The sequence below is a fragment of the Bicyclus anynana genome, chromosome 6, assembly GCF_947172395.1.
Source record: "Bicyclus anynana chromosome 6, ilBicAnyn1.1, whole genome shotgun sequence".
NCBI lineage: Eukaryota > Metazoa > Arthropoda > Insecta > Lepidoptera > Nymphalidae > Bicyclus > Bicyclus anynana.
The window spans coordinates 4,380,909-4,399,610 of record NC_069088.1 but is presented as its reverse complement, the minus strand read 5'-3'; the positions used below and the strand labels follow the sequence as shown (position 1 = coordinate 4,399,610).

Here is an 18,702-nt window from a genome sequence, read left to right as displayed (position 1 = left end):
AATTATTATAGTTTATTTCTTGTGTGAAGGTGGAAGCTAATCCAATGGATTGAACCTTTATCATTCAATGGTGTAGTAAAAAAGCTCTTTTAAAACTTTATGGATGGAATTATATAAATTCTTGAATATATACACAATATTTGTCATTAATCTCGTGATTTTTTACATTTTCGTCGAAAAACATATTTTCACGTTCAAATATATTTCAAAAATAGTTATGATTAGTAATATCCACACCGCACTTAGAATAGCGTCGCCAAAAATTGGCAAGCGTTCGAATAGTAAAAATGCGGAACACGAGTTCAGTGCATCTGGCGACAACAGCTGATTGCTACGACGTCGGCTCGGTACATATCGCAAGGCCATCGGAAGCGCACTCCATATTACTGATGAAAAGACGCGCTCTATATCTGAAAATACACCTACACTATTTGCGAACTTAGCCGGATTCCTTCAATTCGAATAAAAAGTGTTACAGGCGAAAAGTTCGTCGACGAGTGTAAATTAGCGGAATCGCACCTAATGTTAACCCATTTAGACCTACCGTATCACATGTAATAAATTATTATGAAGTACCCTTGATACCAATTTGTTTATTTATGGTGTCAATGTCAAGTGTAAGGTGTAAATATTACTTTAGTAATTTAGTAATTATAGTAGACTTTATTAGATGTCTATATACATGTTTTGTACAGTGACTTATTTTGTGCAGCTGTATGATGTCATCAATTAGGAAATAATTAATTATCATCATTAAATAAGACAAAAACACTTATTTTACATAAAAATAGTTTCAGGTCTAAATGGGTTAATAGAGAGACTGTTTCATATTTTGAATCTTCAATGGCCCACAATCAGAGTAACATGACTATCGTATGTTTGAGCTGGAGGCTTTGGCCGTGGCTAGTTACCACCCTATTGGCAAAGACGTACCGACAAGCGAATTAGCGTTCCGGTACGATGTTGTGTGGAAACCGAAAGGAGCGTGGATTTTCATCCTACTACTAAGAAGGTAGCCTGCTTTTATTTTAGATTGCATCATCATTTAGGTGAGAGTTTAATCAAGAATTAAAAAAACCTTAATTATTATTGCTGTAAAAAAAGAAAGCTACCGCGAGGAAGAAGAGAAGAGATATATTATAGTTTCTACAATAAATTGGCACTTCAATTGCAAGGGACACATACATTACATAACACATAACATTAAGGATTCTTAACACAGTCATTATTTATGTTAATAGCTCAACAATAAAAATAATTAGGTAACCCGATAGTTAATAAATAAATTATATAATGTCTACAGTGTCATGAGAATAAATCCAATTTCCCATGACCTAATTGAAGTTAGTATGTAATAAATATGCTGACTCTTACACAACAACGTCATGGCTAAACGATTTATATAGATACTCGCATTCATATAACAAAAAGCAAAGTTATTTTTTTGTAATACATTTATTTGTCTTTCAAACTTTGTCTTGTTTACAGTTGTCGAACTTTATTTACGATTCTAATCAAGCCACAACCTAATTATGTTGGAACCATGTTGGAAATATATACAAGATGTCCTGGTGGATGTCTTACAAAGAGTAGCCCCCAATTTACAGACCTCGATAAGTGTACAAGCTTTTAAAGTGATGATACACTTCAGTTCCATACATTCTTTTAAAAGAGTTTTTTTTAATCGGGTCATCTTAATGAAAGAAAAATATATATTGCACTCAAAGCTTCTTCTACAAAACAAATAAAACAATCTTTATAAAAATAGTATTATACTACAGTAGTAATTTTATCCGTAATGTTTAACAAAAATCAGACCTTAAAAATCGTAATTAAGCTACAACATTGAAAAACCTGATTCAAGATAGAAAAAATTTAAAAATCCGAAAAAAAAATATAACTCGGTCACCCTAGGGATTTTTTGTAAACTATTCAAATTAGTTTTAGATAAATATGTGGTGTATCTACCATTTGCGTTTTATCTATTAATTACGGAACACCCTGCAGATATATTAGAACAAATGGAAATTAGTTTACTGTGAATCTTTTAATATGAATTTTAAAATATTCACGATCAATATTAATTTACTCTTAAACTGAATTTAGTTTTAATATAACAGTAATTACTACTAGTGGACGCCTATGGACTATGGATACTACTAATATTATTAACGCGAAAGTTTTGTATGAATGTTTGTTGCTCTCTAACGCCGCAACTACTGAACCGATTTGGCTGAAATTTATTTCATATATCTTTTAACAAACTAGTGGCTTTTAATTTATGATTACACTGAAAATGTCCGATGCTCAGTAATGCTGTGTTACTAATATACAAGTTAAAAGACGTCAAAAGATGAAAAGTTATCTCGAAATATATTATACCTATATATTCATATTAATACGAAGTTCAACAACTTTCTTATTATCGATGGGAAAAGTTCGTGAAATAATTTATCTTTGTTAGAAACATATTATTCAGATCCCTCGTTAGGAGTCTTCTATAAAGTTGGTAGACATTAAGATTTACTTCGGGATAACGCAAGCCCTAGATAATCCGAGATCACCGCCAAGCGGTATTGTGAGTAATCTTCGTATTACCGTTAAGAATCCAAAAATCCCTACAATTGAAAGAGCTTTTGCGTTGGACATTTCTTTTAGGGACTGTACTTTAATAAAACGCAGCAGTTAAGTTTTTATTAAAAAAATACGTGTGGCACTCGGGAACTGCCGCGGTAAAGCGGTACTATTATAATTCAACTTAATTATTTATTTATTTTATTTAAGCAGTTTTTTTTTCTTTAGAAAAGAATAATCCTTGGAAATAGAAAGATTTATTTTAGTTCTGGACACAACTAGAATGAGCTTAATTTTGGAGCCGTTATAGCCCAGTGGATATGACCTCTGCCTCTGATTCCGGAGGTTGTGGCTTCGATTCCGGTCTGGGGCATGCACCTCCAACTTTTTAGTTGTGTGCATTTTAAGAAATTAAATATCACGAGTCTCAAGCGGTGAAGGAAAAACATCGTAAGGAAACCTACCAGAGAATTTTCTTAATTCTCTGTGTGAAGTCTGCCAATCCGCATGGGGCCAGCGTGGTGGACTATTGGCCTAACCCGTCTCAATATGAGAGAAGACTCGAGCTCAGCAGTGAGCCGAATATGGGTTGATAATAATAAATGCTTTTCTCTGACATAATGGACTTTAAATTTTCTTTCTACATAGTAATGTATCCAAATAACAAACAGTTTATTCAAATATACTAAGACCAACATATATTAGAACAAATTATTATTGAATGCAAATTATTTAATATCACGTGTGTCAAGCAAATTACATTTTCTATTCTAGTAAGGAAGGCTAGACGTATTTTTCTCATTACCATTGCCAATCAGTACGGTTTTAACCTTTGCAGCGATATCGCGTATTTTTTGTTTTATATTAAATACATCGGCTTCGCGCGTAAATAATTTAATTGACAATAGTTAAGGGCGTGAAAAAGTTGTTATATGGTTTGTTTTTTATTTATTAAAAGTTCAATATTAATGTTGTGAATTAGTTTTTGCTTTTGGAAATTACATGACTAACTTATAATATCGTTGCAGTTGAAAGTACAGTACCAACAAATTGGATAAGGTATGTTATATCAAACAATTTGTTTAACATTTGTGCACCAAAACCTCCTTGAAATATTAAAATTCAGAGTTCACGACCTCTTAAACTTCATTACAGTTTGGTGGATCTAAACACTATATTCAATTAATTACCTAGTGTAAAACCTACTGGAAAATCACTAGTGAGTGCGATTATTTATGCAATAAATAAACCTTGGCTGAGTTTGTTCTGGGCTCTTCTCGGACCAAGGCGCGTTTGGAACCCTCGTAACTGTAATTTTAAGTTTTCGAATGATTATTATCACCATTATCTTAAGTTTAATATTATTATTATTAATAACCTGACGTTTCGAAAGAACTTGTAAACTAAGCCTATTTGAAATAAATGAATTTTGACTTTGACTTTGAATTACGTTTTACGAGTAATTATAATGTTAAATACAGGATTTGAAAAAAATAACTACAAACCTAAAGGAACCGTTTTTTGGTTTTTTTTAATCTTTACAAGTAAGCCCTTGACTAGAATCTCATCTATAAGTGATGATGTAATCTAAGATGGAAGCAGGCTAACTTGTTAGGAGGAGGGTGAAAGTCTCCACCCCTTTCGGTTTCTACACGACATCGTGCGGAGCGTTTTTGTCGGTAGAGAGGTTACTAGCGACGGCCAAAGCACCAGCCAATTGAGAAAACTTCAATCAGCCCAGCCGGTGATCGAACCCAGGACCTCCGTCTTGTAAATCCATCGCGCATACCACTGCGCCACGGAGGCCAAACAAACAAAGCCCTGATAGCGGTTGGTTTTCATTTTGTTCAAGGATATCCGGTTAGAAGTAATTAATTGGAACAGGTAGATTTCTAATTAGTTCTTATCGTATTGTTGCCAATTTTAATTGGGTTTTTTCTTTTAGCATTGATAATATATAAGGACAGGAATAAATACCTCTACAAACATAAAAAAAATACTTACGCGTTACTAGGTAATATTTTCATCAAACAAATTTTATAAAGGGGTAAAATATGATTTTGTTGTCCCAGTATTCCCACGAGAAAGAGAACTATGTGGTTTCCTAGTATCTTAAAATTACTTTTTTTTTTATTTGTGTTATTGTACTTCACTAGCGGACGCCCGCGATTTCGTCCGCGTGGAATTTGCTTTTTCACAAATCCCTCGGGATCCATGGATTTTTTCGGGATAATAAGTAGCCTATGTATTAAACCAGACTATAATCTATCTCTACTTAAAATTTCAGGCAATTCGGTTCAGTAGCCGAGGCGTGAAAGAGTAACTAACAATCATACCAACAAAATCATATGGTTTTCGTAAATCTCGTGAATCCACGGTTTTTTTCGGGATAAAAAGTAGCCTATGTGTTAATCCAGGGTAAAACCTATTTCCATTCCAAATTTCAGCCAAATCGTCTGTTGCGGCGTTAAAGAGTAACAAACATCCAAACATCCATACAAACGTTTGCGTTTATAATATTAGTTGGTTTAAACTTTTAAGTTTAATAAAAAAAATAATCAAATGAAGTTTAATTACTTAATTGAATGATTATTAGGTCATAATAGAATAAAATACTTCAATAAGTTAACAAAATCGTAATGAGATCAATTCAAGAGCTTATCGAAAAAGAACCACAGAAATCAGATAAAAAACAAACAAAAACCGCTGTACAAACAAAAAATACACCGTATTAGGATTATCCATCCAATTTCCCTAATTGGTTTACACACGGCATTTCACCGGATCGCTAGATCAGTCAGTACGAATCGTTTATGATATCAGATAAATATAATTGTACTAGTGAAAGATCGCGACTTCGTCCGCCTTCCTCTTAAACCACTGTAATCTAATGAAAACCGCATTAAAATCAATGATATTTTATACGACACCAGCGGACCCGGTCAAGCTTCGCTTTGACTTATGTGCACTTCTTTCCTATCTCTACCCTACCCCTACCCCTATCCTACCCTACCCCTACCCTACCCTCATCCTACTTCTGAATTCATTTGTTACAAAAAATGTGATAAATAAAGTACCACTCGACCGATTTTGTGCAAACTTTACATAAACCATCTACTAAATAGTCCGAACATTTGGTTTGGAGCCCGTTCTATGAGTTATGAAATTACAACGATAAGTCATCGAAAAGTGGTATTGATTTATGTATATATGGTATAACGCGTCGAAACTGACGCGGACAAAAGTGGCCAATTTTCTATATTTCATAGATAACAACGAAAGTTATTTAAAAAAATAATACCTAAATATTGTCTACAATGTCGAGTTGTGTGTTTAGTCTACCTATGTATATTATTTTTTTTTATTTTTTTGCACTTGACTACAATCTCACCTGATAGTAAGTGATGATGCAATCTAAGATGGAAGCGAGCTAACTTGTTAGGAGGAGGATGAAAATCCACACCCCATACTATACTTTCATTATAAATATATAATGTAAATAAACACAAAATTGTGCACACACAGCTCTCAGTGGAGTAGCTAAATTCGGATCACTTTTGCGGTGATATTGTAAGCACGTTACATATCAATAGTAGAAAATCTTTGAATAAAATCCGTTGATTGTAAGAAATAAGCCTACAGACCGCGAGAAACCGCGAAAAGAATTTATTTTATATTAGATACTGTGCAATAATAGTTGCGTAAAACCTTGACTCGACTGACCTAGACTTTTATCTCTGACATTACGATACTCCTCAATTCTATGCTAATGTAGCGTTACCTCATTCACCTTGATCTAGCAACTAAATAAATTCGCGATAACAAATGAAATATTACACACTTACTAAGAATAGTAACTCTTGTTTGGAATGAATCATCTGTTTTCTGCCGAAATTCTCTATGAAAAGTACCTACAGGTATATTTTTTTATCAATTCAAAAATTCGTAATTGAAAATTGCTTTATTTTAATAAGGGCAAGTTTACAAGCACTTTTAAAACTTTATTTTTTACTATTTGTTGAGACTCGACTAGCACTTCGGAAGGCAGGTTCTATTTATTTATTAAAAGTAATGCAATAACATTTATTATAGTTTAATACCAGTTTTGTAAACCACAGATTGGGTTTGGGTACTAATACATGCCTAAAACCTACATTAATAGCAATAAATATATAAAGAAAAAAGAAAAAAGAAAAATAAATAATAATAATTAATAATAGCCCAGTGGATATGACCTCTGCATCCGATTCCGGAGAATGTGGGTTCGAATCCGGTCTGGGGCATGCACCTCTAACTTAACAGTTGTGTGCATATTAAGAAATTAAATATCACGTGTCTCAAACGGTGAAGGAAAACATCGCGAGGAAACCTGCACACCAGACAATTTTCTTAATTCTCTGCGTATGTAAAGTCTGCCAATCCGCATTGGGCCAGCGTGGTGCACTATTGGCCTAATCCCACTCCCACTCCCATTCTGAGAGGAGACTCAAGCTTAGCAGTGAGCCGAATATGGGTTGATAACGAATTCATAATCTAAACTAATATTATAAAGACGAAAGTTTTGTATTTCAAAAGATCAGGGGTTGTAAAAAAAAAACTTTTTAGTTTTTACTCATAATATACCCGCATAACCCTATGCAGGCGGATAGCTTTCGATCAGTTCGCCACAGTATGTCGCTGAATGATGTATCGCGAGGCACCAACGAGTTAATCAGAAGCCAATGTGACGCGAAATCCACTTCAAAGCCTGCAGCGGCGCTTCACAGCGTTGTGTGAAAATCCCAATATATCGCCTGCTGGATTACTGACATGAATAGCTTAGCGCCAGCTAGAGCTGTCTGTGCTATCATCATTATCAACCCATATTCGGCTCACTGCTGAGCTCGAGTCTCCTCTCAGAATGACAGGGGTTAGGCCAATAGTCCACAACGCTGGATTGGGAGACTTCACACACGCAGAGAATTAAGAAAATTCACGATAATAGTATGTATTATGAACGTCATACGGCAATCCGCACTTAGCTACAGAGCACGAACCATAGCCGCTTTTGTTCGCCTCAGTTTTGACGCGCTAGTGACATATCCCTATTATAAAATCTTTGGGTATAGGTATGTATACTTATTGTATATGTCATGTCTCCCAGTACTATTTTTTATTACTGACCATTGTCATTCCAAAACTTTTCATAACCCTTGTAAAGAAGTTGACATTACTCAACAAAACAAATATCTACTTCTAAACCAAGTCACGTATTAGATCGACTAAATGGGAGTCACTTAAGGCTCTCAGTTGGGTGTTGAAGAACTTATAAGGCGCTAAACAGCATTAGTTAAATGATAATAAACAAAAAGTCATACCTAAGTACTTAATTTAAATTCTATACATAATGCTCTTTAGTGATAGAGGTCACGTTACGATCCCATAAGTATAGGCCTATATTGCGCAACGATTCGCTAAGCAATTTATTGAAAGGTTCTGGGTTCCGATCTTCACTGGGAACTAGTCGCGGCCGAAGCCTCCCACCAGCCGGCTGCTACTGTGATTTAAAATGTCTTTGCCCGACTAAGAATTAACCTAGGACTTCATGATCTATAATTAGAATAACGAGGCCAATGTAATATATAATAATAAATAAAATATTGTAAATTCTAAATATTCGGATTTACGTAGCATAACTTCCAGGAACAGTTATACGGCCTCCGTGGCACAGTGGTATGCGCGAAGTAACAGGTCCTGGGTCCGATCCCTGGCTGGGCCGATTGAGGTTTTCTTAGTTGGTCCAGGTCTGGCTGATAGGAGGCTTTGGCCGTTGGTAGTTACCACCCAACCGGCAAAGACGTACCGCTAAGCGTTTAAGCAAATCGGTACGATTTCGTGTTCCGACTAAAACAACAAAAAGTTAGCCCGCTTCCTTCTTAGATCACATCATCACTAACCAGCAAGTGAGATTGTAGTCAAGGAATAACTTATAACTAAGACTCCGTGCTATTAATGAGGATTACTTAGGAGAACAACCCAGTAATATATAGACTTTTTTTTTATTCTTTACAAGCTAGCCCTTGACTACAATTTCACCTGATGGTGAATGATGATGCAATCTAAGATGGAAGCGGACTAATTTGTTAGGAGGAGGATGAAAATCCACACCCCTTTCGGTTTCTACACGACGTCGTACCGGAACGCTAAATCGCTAGGCGGTAAGTCTTTGTCGGTAACTAGCCAAAGCCTCCCACCACCCAGACCTGGACCAATTAAGAAAACCTCAATCGGTCCAGACGGGGATCGAACCCAGGACCTCCGTCTTGTAAGTCCACTGCGCATACCACAGCGCCACGGAGGCCGTCAAACTCAAAAACTGAATCCAATACCTCATGATCCGTATTCCGTAACCACACAGACCATTGGACCAACGAGTTAATTGTTGGTAATAAATTATAGCAACATCGAAATGTTCGCAAGTTTTGTTGTCTGTGTTGCTAGTCTACCTTTCCAATGGAGACCGGAGACCTAACTTATTATTCATCCACTCAGGAGTAGCATTTGTCTGCGGTTTCATTCGCTCAGTTTTGCCCCTTTGTTATGTATGCACCGCAGAGATGAATCTAACGATACCTCATTTAGGATTAACTAGTGACCCATTTTCACTTAGTTGGAATGATATAAACTGCTTATATCATAGCAAAATGTGTTCTAAGGCAATGATATCTCATGCTAGAGATGGGACACTAACGCATCAAAGTTAGCCGGACAAATGTAGAAAATTTACTTAATTTCATTTAGTCGCCTATTAAACAACGAACGTTATTTTTTTTATTAAAGAATATTTGCCATATATTTTATAATATGACCAATATTCCCATTTTCCTCCAACTACTTGGAAAAGACTGTGCTAGGAGTACGACAATAGATCAACGGGGTGGGGATTGAACCACCACCCTGGTGGTCAGTCCGACTGTTCTTACCGTTGAGCTATTGAGGCTTTAATTGAGGATTATTTAAAAAATTGTCTATAATGTCGAGTTGTGTGTCCAGGGAGTGTAAAAACTATATATAGATATATATATAATGGAATTAAAGACAAAATTGTGCATGTGTGCGCTCAGTGGAGTCGCTAAATTCGAATCACTTTTTGCGGTGATTTTGTAGGGACGTAACGACGTATCTATAGCATAAAATTATCATTGGTTCTAAGGTTAAATTTTGCGCCTAATCTGCTATAGTAAATAATACTTAGCAACCAAAGTACATTAGGATGGCCTGATAGGCATTTAACAAATAAAGACGTATCCGCAGTCTATTTTTGTATATCATCATCATTGACAATCCATATTCGGCTCACTGTTGAGCACGAGTCTCCTCTCAGAATGAGAGGGGTTAGGCCTTAGTCCACCACGCTAGCCAAATGTGGATTGATATACTTCACACACGTAGAGAATTGAGAAAATTCTCAGTTATGCAGGATTTCTTCACGATGGTTTTCCTTCACCGTTTGAGAAACGTACAAGTAATATAGAATTTCTTTAAATGCACATAACTGATAAGTTGGAGGTGCATGACCCGGATTCTAACCTACGCCTTCCGAAGCTAAGGTAGATTTCATATCTTATGCTTATGTCGTAGGCCATAAACATGATGATGTCATAGATCATAAATCATGAAAATATATTATCTCTCTATAGTTTTTTTCTCATGATATGTCTCTCGTTTTAAAAAAAAATATTTTTTTAAAAATCAGAATTAACTATGGCTTAAGATAACTAATAGACTTTTAATATGTCCAAATAAATATTTAAGCGTCACCCAACACAATGAATCTGATATATTAATACAATGCAGCAACTCTTCATATTGTTCGCGCCAGTCGCGGGGCCTTCGGAACCAGAGCAAAAAATAATGAGAAAAACTCAAGTGATTCTTGCGTCACTCCGCTGCCAAGAGAGTTGTTAGCTAAGAAATGGCTTCAGTCTTATTTTTACTCTACACACAACTTGTATATTTGTAACTAGCTGACGCCGCGCGGTTTCACCCGTGTAGTTCCCGTTCCCGTAGGAATATGGGGATAATATATAGCTTATAGCCTCCCTCGGTAAATGGGCTATCTAACACTGAAAGAATTTTTCAAATCGGACCAGATTAGCGCAATCAAACAAACAAACTCTTCAGCTTTATAATATTAGTATAGATTTGATTTGATTAAAAAAAACTGTTTCGCTAAGTGTGGTGCTTTTAAATTTCATCATTATCAACCCTTAATCGGCTCACTGCTAAGCTGGAGTCTCCTCACAGTATGAGAGGGGTTAATGCAATAGTCCACCACGCTATCCCAATTGGCGGACTTCACACACGCAAAGAATTAAGAAAATTCTCTGATATGCACATTCCTCACGATATTTTTCCATCACCGTTTGAGACACGTGATATTTAATTTCTCAAAATGCACACAACAGAAAAGTTGGAGGTGCATTCGCTAGACTGGATTCGCACCTTCCGGAATCAGAAGCAGAGGTCATATCCATTGGACTATAACAGCTCTTTTATTTTAGGATAATGAGAAATCGTAACGTCATCTTGCGGGAACACGGCTAAAATTCACGTTATGCAACGTCAGAGTAAGTCCGATAAGTTTTTCAGTTTTGGACTTATCTAAAGTGATATACCTTTACGTACATCTAAGATTTAGGAGATGGCGAAATCAAAAAAAAAATATATACGGTCGAATTGAGAAACCTCCTCCTTTTTTTGAAGTCGGTTAAAAATAACAAAATTCGTTTATTTCAAAACTATTCAAAAAAAACAAAATTAGTTTACAAGCAAAAATTAGTTTCAAAACGTCAAGTTTGAATATTTGTTAAGACTACCTGTTCGGAAGGCATGTTCTGTTGAGAAAAAATACAACAGTCACTCTTTTAAAATCATCATTCTTTAATTTAATCGTACAATAGTAAACTTAACGTAGTGTTTTAAACTTAAACCACAGTAAAGTGCTTAAACACACATTTAATGTAATTTCGTTTTTGTTTCAGATTCACCTAATTCTAAGGACTAAGGACTTTAAACATTAAGGTTAGTATCTTATTATGCTATCTTACATAGACGAGTATCTCTTGTTAAATTTTGCTCTGTATCAAGTGGGTATACATACATGTCTACTAAACTTATGAACCGCCTATTTGCATTTTGGATACTATCCAAAAGATATCCTTGTATTCGATTTCTTGCATGTACGAGATACGAATTTATTGTATTTTAACTGACATACAAGAAGAGGTTCCGGAATGTGAATCATATTATTCATACTAAAGTTACGTCACTTCAGATCTTCCAATCGGAATGCAATGATACTTGGAAAATGGCAATAGTAGTTCCTAGATCAACCTGTCACAGAAAACTTACTTACTTTTGTGATACTTACTAGCTGACGCCGCGCAGTTTCACCCGCGTGGTTCCCGTTCCCGTAGGAATGCGGGGAAAATTTAAAGCCTTCCTCGATAAATGAGCTATCTGACACTGAAAGATTTTTTCAAATCGGACCAGTACGAGTAGTTCCTGAGATTAGCCCGTTCAAGCAAACAAACAAACAAACAAACAAACTCTTCAGCTTTGTAATATTAGTATAGATTTATCATTTATCAACATGTGAGCATGTAGTTCACATGATGATAAATGATTCAATATCAGCAGCCCATTTTCGACTCACTGTTGAGTACGAGTCTCTTCTCGTAGTGAGAGGGGTTAGTACAATAGTCTACGCTGGTCCAATGCGGATTAGCAGACTACACCCACTTAGAGAATTAAGAAAATACTCATGTAGATATTTAATTTCTTAAGCTGAAAAGTTAGAAGTGCATGCCACGGATTGCAACCTACGCTCTCCGAATCGAAGACAGGGATCATATCCACTGTGCTATAACGGCTGTCTAACCTATTTGTCATAAAATAATTTTGATTTTGATTTTTGATGATGAAAAGTATACCTATAGTTGGTTTTTGATAGGTAGGTACACAGAATAACCTGATAGTTTTTTATTGCAATTTTTTGTCTGATGTTAGTTTTCTTCAGAAAAATACCGAAACGGAAATAATTGTACATAAATTTTACCCTCGTTAGCCATTTTCCTTAACATTCAAATTGTAAAGGTATACAAGGAGGAAAATTCATTTCTTTCTGAAAATTCGGTTAGGGAAATTGTATTCGTTAAATCAAAGAGTATCATTAAAATTATAATAAGTATCTATAAAAAGAAGATGTAAATAATGAAAAACAACATTCCTGAATTTGGACTAACACCCTGAAAAATAAAATCGAGTTACTTACAACAATATTTTTATAATTTGCCTGATTTGCTGAGTATTTGGATTAGAGATAGATTATGCTTCTTATTAACCGACTTCAAAAAAGGCGTATGTTTTTTTTTAAAGTTTGGTACCTTTGCCTTCGATTGGGAGCAAGCACCTACAACTTTGCAGTTACGTGCATTTTAACAAATTAAATATCACGTGTCTCAAATGGTGAAGGAAACCATCGCGAGGAAACCTACATACTTACATCACAATTTTCTTATTTCTCTAGGTGTGTGAAGTCTGCCAATCCGCATTGGGATAACGTGGTGAACTATTGGCCTAACCCCTCTCATTTTTACAGGATACTCTTGCTAAACAGTTAGCCGAATATGGGTTGCTAATGAGGTTTAGTTTTCTAGGCACGTTTAATTGTTTGTAGAGACTTTACCACCGGTATGGAAGGCAGGTCATCGTGTATTTCAATAACCCACTACAGGGCCACGCCTTTCTTATAGAAGAGAAGATATGGAGCTTGGACCCACCACCCTGCTCTAATGCAGTTTGGAAAAGTCTGAGTGATAATGTTCTGCATCTAACTCAAATTTATCATCACCAATATCCACCTAAGCTAAGTCCCAGCACGATGTACATATTAAATCTTAATATATGTATAAATGCGAACGGTCATTCATCACGAAATCTCGAAAACTGCTTGATGCACAAAGCTGAATTTGTCAGGGAGGTAGTTTATAGTTACAGTTGACGGTCTACGTGCCGCAGTGGTATGCGCGGTGGATTTACGAGACGGAGGTCCTGGGTTCGATCTCCGGCTGGCTCCGATTGAGGTTTTCTTAATTGTTCCAGGTGGGAGGCTTCGGCCGTGTCTAATTACCACCCTACCGACAAAGATGTACCGCCAAGCGATTTAGCGTTCCGGTACGATGTCGTGTAGAAACCGAAAGGAGTGTGGGTTTTCATCCTCCTCCTAATAATTTGGCCCGCTTCTATCTTAGATTACATCATCACCAGCAGGTGAGATTGTAGTCAAAGGCTAACTTGTAAATAATAAAAAAATAGTATCCACTAAGAATAGATCTTGCGATAGGGCTGCATTAAAGAGGTGTAAGAGCGGACGCAGTCACGGGCGTCCGCTAGTTAAATTTAAGCAAAATATGTTGTACAGAGTAAAACTATACATTAAACCGGTCAAACAAAAAAAACCTTGTTATGAAACTGCTATAGCATAAGATCAAAGCCACACTGCAGGCGATGGTTTAATTAAAACATTAAATTAATTTGAACTGTTAGTAAGCGGCGCTTTTCTCAATGGAAAATTAAAATTTTACCTAACCTAAGTAATTAAAGGCACTCACAATATTATTTAACCAAAGCGGTATAGCAATTTCAACAAGCCCAAAGATTACGTCGCCTCAGGGCGATTAATGTTTCAGTTTGATAGAACTGCCTAATTAAATTTATTAATTGGTATAGTACAAGAGCCTACATTAATCTACGTAAACTCATCGAGTTTTCTCATTAAACACATATTTTGGCATTTTTTATTTTAGAATATTTTGTTTACAGCTTGCCAACCTACCTTCGAGCAGTGCACTCTTCTACGAAGAGCGGCCTAACCCTGAAATGGGCCTTAAAATAGACTAATAATGAATATTCCAAAAAAAACGTGATAAGGTACCAGTCAATATATATGAATTAGTGAGACGAATATCGTAGCATGCAATGAATTCACCATGCGCGTGCAACCCGCGTGCTATTCGAATCAGACACAGAGAGGAAAAACTTTGAGCAGAGCCCGGGACTTTGTGACCCGGGATGTAGGGTTCCGAACTTCCTTCATGACATGTCAACACAGCTCTTCTCTGCTTTAGTTCTTCTCCCTGTCCACTCAAAATTGGTAGAATCCTACTAGAGCAGTGTTGAATACCTGTTCTAATATAGAACATGCTGCAGTTTTAGTGACAGGTTATACTGATAAAAATGTTTTTAATGACTTTCATAATCAATGTATCCTTAAAATAAAATATCAGTTTTATTATATAGGTACTTGCGGACGCCCTCGAATTCGTACGCGTAAAATTCTCTTTTTCACAAATTCGCGGTAACCATGTATTTTTCGGGATAAAAAGTAGCCTATATGTTGCTACAGAACCTCCTCTATCTTCCAGTGAAAGTCAAAAATTTTAAAAGGCTTGATTGTGTTTTAGTTCATGTAAATATCTATAAACTCTTGACTTGAAAAAACACAGTTATTTTTAAATTAAAGACAGATACTTCAATTTTATTTATATGTATCGTTGATGATGAGTTACTGGGATTACATTATACTAATGGGAAGAAGCGAATACGATTTATGAAGGTAATATTTTTCGTCAAAGGTATGCTCTCGACGAAACATAAATACAATACATCAATAGCATTATGTATTATCCACGTATAAACAGACAAAACACATTAGGCAGATCTTCATAGATATGAAAAATATATCCCCATGCGATCGTTTCCTTTGTACGCCACATTAACTGTTACCCTTTCTGGTAGTTACAACCCGGGGAGTTTACACAAACATCTCGGAGTCGGCCTGACGCCCGTTACATATACTGCATATCGTTAGGCTATGGCCTACAAGATTTTCCAGCTGGTTATGTATAACAACTTTGTTTTATACAAATATTTTTTCCTATGTTTATACTAGCTGTGCTCCACGGTTCCTTGAGCGTAAATCTCATGTCTGTACGAATTATGGGATTAAAAGTATATGATTTTTTAGACGATAATAAACTAAATAAATGCTAAATTTTATCCACAGCCTTTGAGCCGTGACCCGTAATTGAGAAACAATCATCCATAAAATAATGAATGAAAAAATTTCAATATTTTGCGCGATTTTCTTAATAATTGATTCCATGAAGAAACCTTCTGAGAACGGCTTTTACTTGTATTTTCATTACTTTCATCATATTTTTTTTTCAGAATAAAACACTTCGAAGGGTTGGCACGTAGCAGCAGTTTTGCTACTTATAGTGATGACATATTAGCCCGAATCACCTATAAAGAAAAGTATGCTTGGATGGTTAGTTCAACATTGAAACCTGTCAACTCTCAAAGTTACCATGATCCTAATTCCATAGTCTATCGCATTTACCTATAACAGGCCCATGGATGATAGATTTTTAGCTTATATAAAAGCAAAAGACCCGCGGTTTCACCCGCATAGCTTTCGTTCCTGTGGGAAAACATGATAGCCTTTAACACTCACAAATACCGTGGCGTTCTATTGGAACAAAATTTTTCAAAATCAGTTCAGTAGATCCAGAGATTCTTAATATTAGTATAGATGACAAAGGTTTGAAAATCATGGGCTCTCGTTCAAAGAATCAAAGTCTAAAGCCAAAACGACTAACGTATTCAGAGTGCGCCACTGTCATATATATTTGTTTGGCGTTTGGCATGAACAACACGTAAAGCAATTGTGTGCGCAATTTTTTTTGCTTTTTTAAAGGAAACTACTGTGTACATTTTGATTTTGTATTCAAGGAACCTTACATTTTTTCTTCTAAAATGAAAATGCAAAGATTATTACATTTTCCTTTCGTTTTACAACAATTATATATTTACGTGGCAACCCTTCGAAAAATACTGTTACAGATCAAACAAGGTCCCTCGCTAAGGGTTGCTATAGTTATAGGACTGCATGTCAACAGCCTGTAGACTGTTGACATGACAAAATTCAGTATTATTAATGGATGCTATCAATATTCTGACAGCCGGATGCAGTCTGTATCACGTGACGAACACGATGTCAATATACCAACTATTGAAGTAACGAGTGTATAAATACAAGCCTTTCGTGACGTTGGGTAATACAGCGATAGAAATAGGTTACTAAGTAGATACAGTACTAATTTAAGTGAAAGTAATTAACTGAGTGAACAAATTAGTGATTAAGTAAATCACTAGTGTGTGCGTGTCGTGTACATTACAGTTGCTATGAAACTAAATGTCACCAACTGAGGATATGAATTCTCAAATAAATCATGAGATAAATGACCCGTAGGAAACATTAAAAAATTAGGTTTTGTACTTGGATAATTGTCAAGAATCAACTAGATTCTAGACCCTCAATTATTAGTAGGTACCTCCTTAAAACCCTTCCAAAAATACCAAGGCCCATATACCATACTTGCCTACCATACCTACGAGTAGAATAATAGAAGTATACGCTGACAAATTTTTTCAGCCTTTTATAAAATGTAGGTCTTGCATACAGCTCTTACTCGTAAATCATAACTTCACACTTAAACAAAATACCATGTATTTAAATCACACGTATATTTAAAAGTTTAATTTCAATATTTTCATAAATATAATTGTGTTTGAAAGCCAAGAAAAAGCAATTTAAAAATTGGTAACAACAGTTCCTTGCGAATAAACTGCAGATTTAACTCGACTATATAATATAAAATAAACTGTATTATTCATCATCAAGTTTAATTATAAATCGTTATATAGCACGAGTAACTCGATTTCTACTTAGTAATATCTCTGCTTGGAGTTTCCACCCCAACTTAATTACTACAGACGCAATTTGAACAGTATATCATACTCGGAGATATTGATTACTGTTGCGCAATAATACAGTGTTGATTAAACATCTAACTAACAATAGATCGAATTTTAATTAAACTTTACTAAGGTTTATATTAATTTTGCTTCGAGAAGTGTTCAAATTTGAAGAGACAAGATGGAAATTAACAGTGATTTATTTTCTAAATTGACTCGTTATCCGACGAGACAACAAGATAACATTTTAAAACTTTTGAAGTCAAGCACAATCTTTAACTAAGAAACATAAACTGTAATTAGATTAAACTCAAACAAAGCTCTTTTACAGCCTAACTTAAATGTAGATACTAGTTATCTGGGTAATTAATCTTCGACCGACGTTTTTTTTTTTGAAGAATCGTATTTCCGCAGTATACCAATACGTGTAACTCCATTCATTTAATGAACATAGAATAGTAATGACTGTCTTTGCTATTTTTACATCTTTACCTAACCTTTTGCCTGTTTTTTCATAAACAATTAAAAAGAAATCAATATCTTTCTATTCTGTTGTCTCTCTGTGTCAATACAATTATTGCTCGTTTGAAGATAGGTTTCATCATCATCATTATCAACCCATATTCAGCTAACTACTGAAGACGAGTCTCCTCTGAGAATAAGAGGGGTTAGGCCAATAGTCCACCACGCTGGCCCAATGCGGATTGGCAGACTTCACACGCAGAGAATTAAGAAAATTCTCAGGCATACAATTTTCCTCATGATGTTGTTCCTTCACTGTTTGAGACACGTGATATTAAAATGCACATAACTGAAAAGATATAACCATTGATATTTTATATCGATGAATACAATGGCCCCAGACTTTTTATGCTAATCGGTAAATATGCGCGATAAATATCGAGTTTCATTATGTTCCTCTAACAGCAAGAGCGACTATCACGAGCTCACGTCAAAATATACAACGTAAACGTTTGGTTTTGAAGTCGCTAACAAATATCCTACCGAGGGCCTAGTGGCAGTTTGATACTGTTACTGTCACGTAACGTAAACGCGAATTTTTATGGAATTGAAACAGCGCCATCTAGTGGCACTACTGCACAACTGTTTCAATTCCATATAAATTTGCGTATACATCAACGTGATAGTAACAGTATGAAAATATTGAAAACTCCCACTAGGCACACTGATATTAAAAGTAAAAATTTGTATGGATGTTTGGATGTTTGTTACTCTTTAACGCCGCTACTACTGAAGCGACACGCG

General features: G+C 35.5%; 1 protein-coding gene across 5 annotated transcripts in view; it reads left to right on the top strand.

Annotated features, from left to right (window-relative positions):
• The window catches only part of LOC112048701 (CD151 antigen), a 253,994-nt gene that overhangs the window by 194,383 nt on the left and 40,909 nt on the right, over window positions 1-18,702 (top strand). For 3 of the 5 annotated variants that reach the window (XM_052882145.1, XM_052882143.1, XM_052882144.1), the window contains one exon: window positions 11,598-11,637. The gene's annotated coding sequence lies outside the window, so the exon portion shown is untranslated. Of the gene's footprint in view, window positions 1-3,387; window positions 3,510-3,602; window positions 3,634-11,597; window positions 11,638-18,702 lie in introns of those variants that run through there. The other 2 variants (XM_052882142.1, XM_024086347.2) reach the window with 2 other exon arrangements.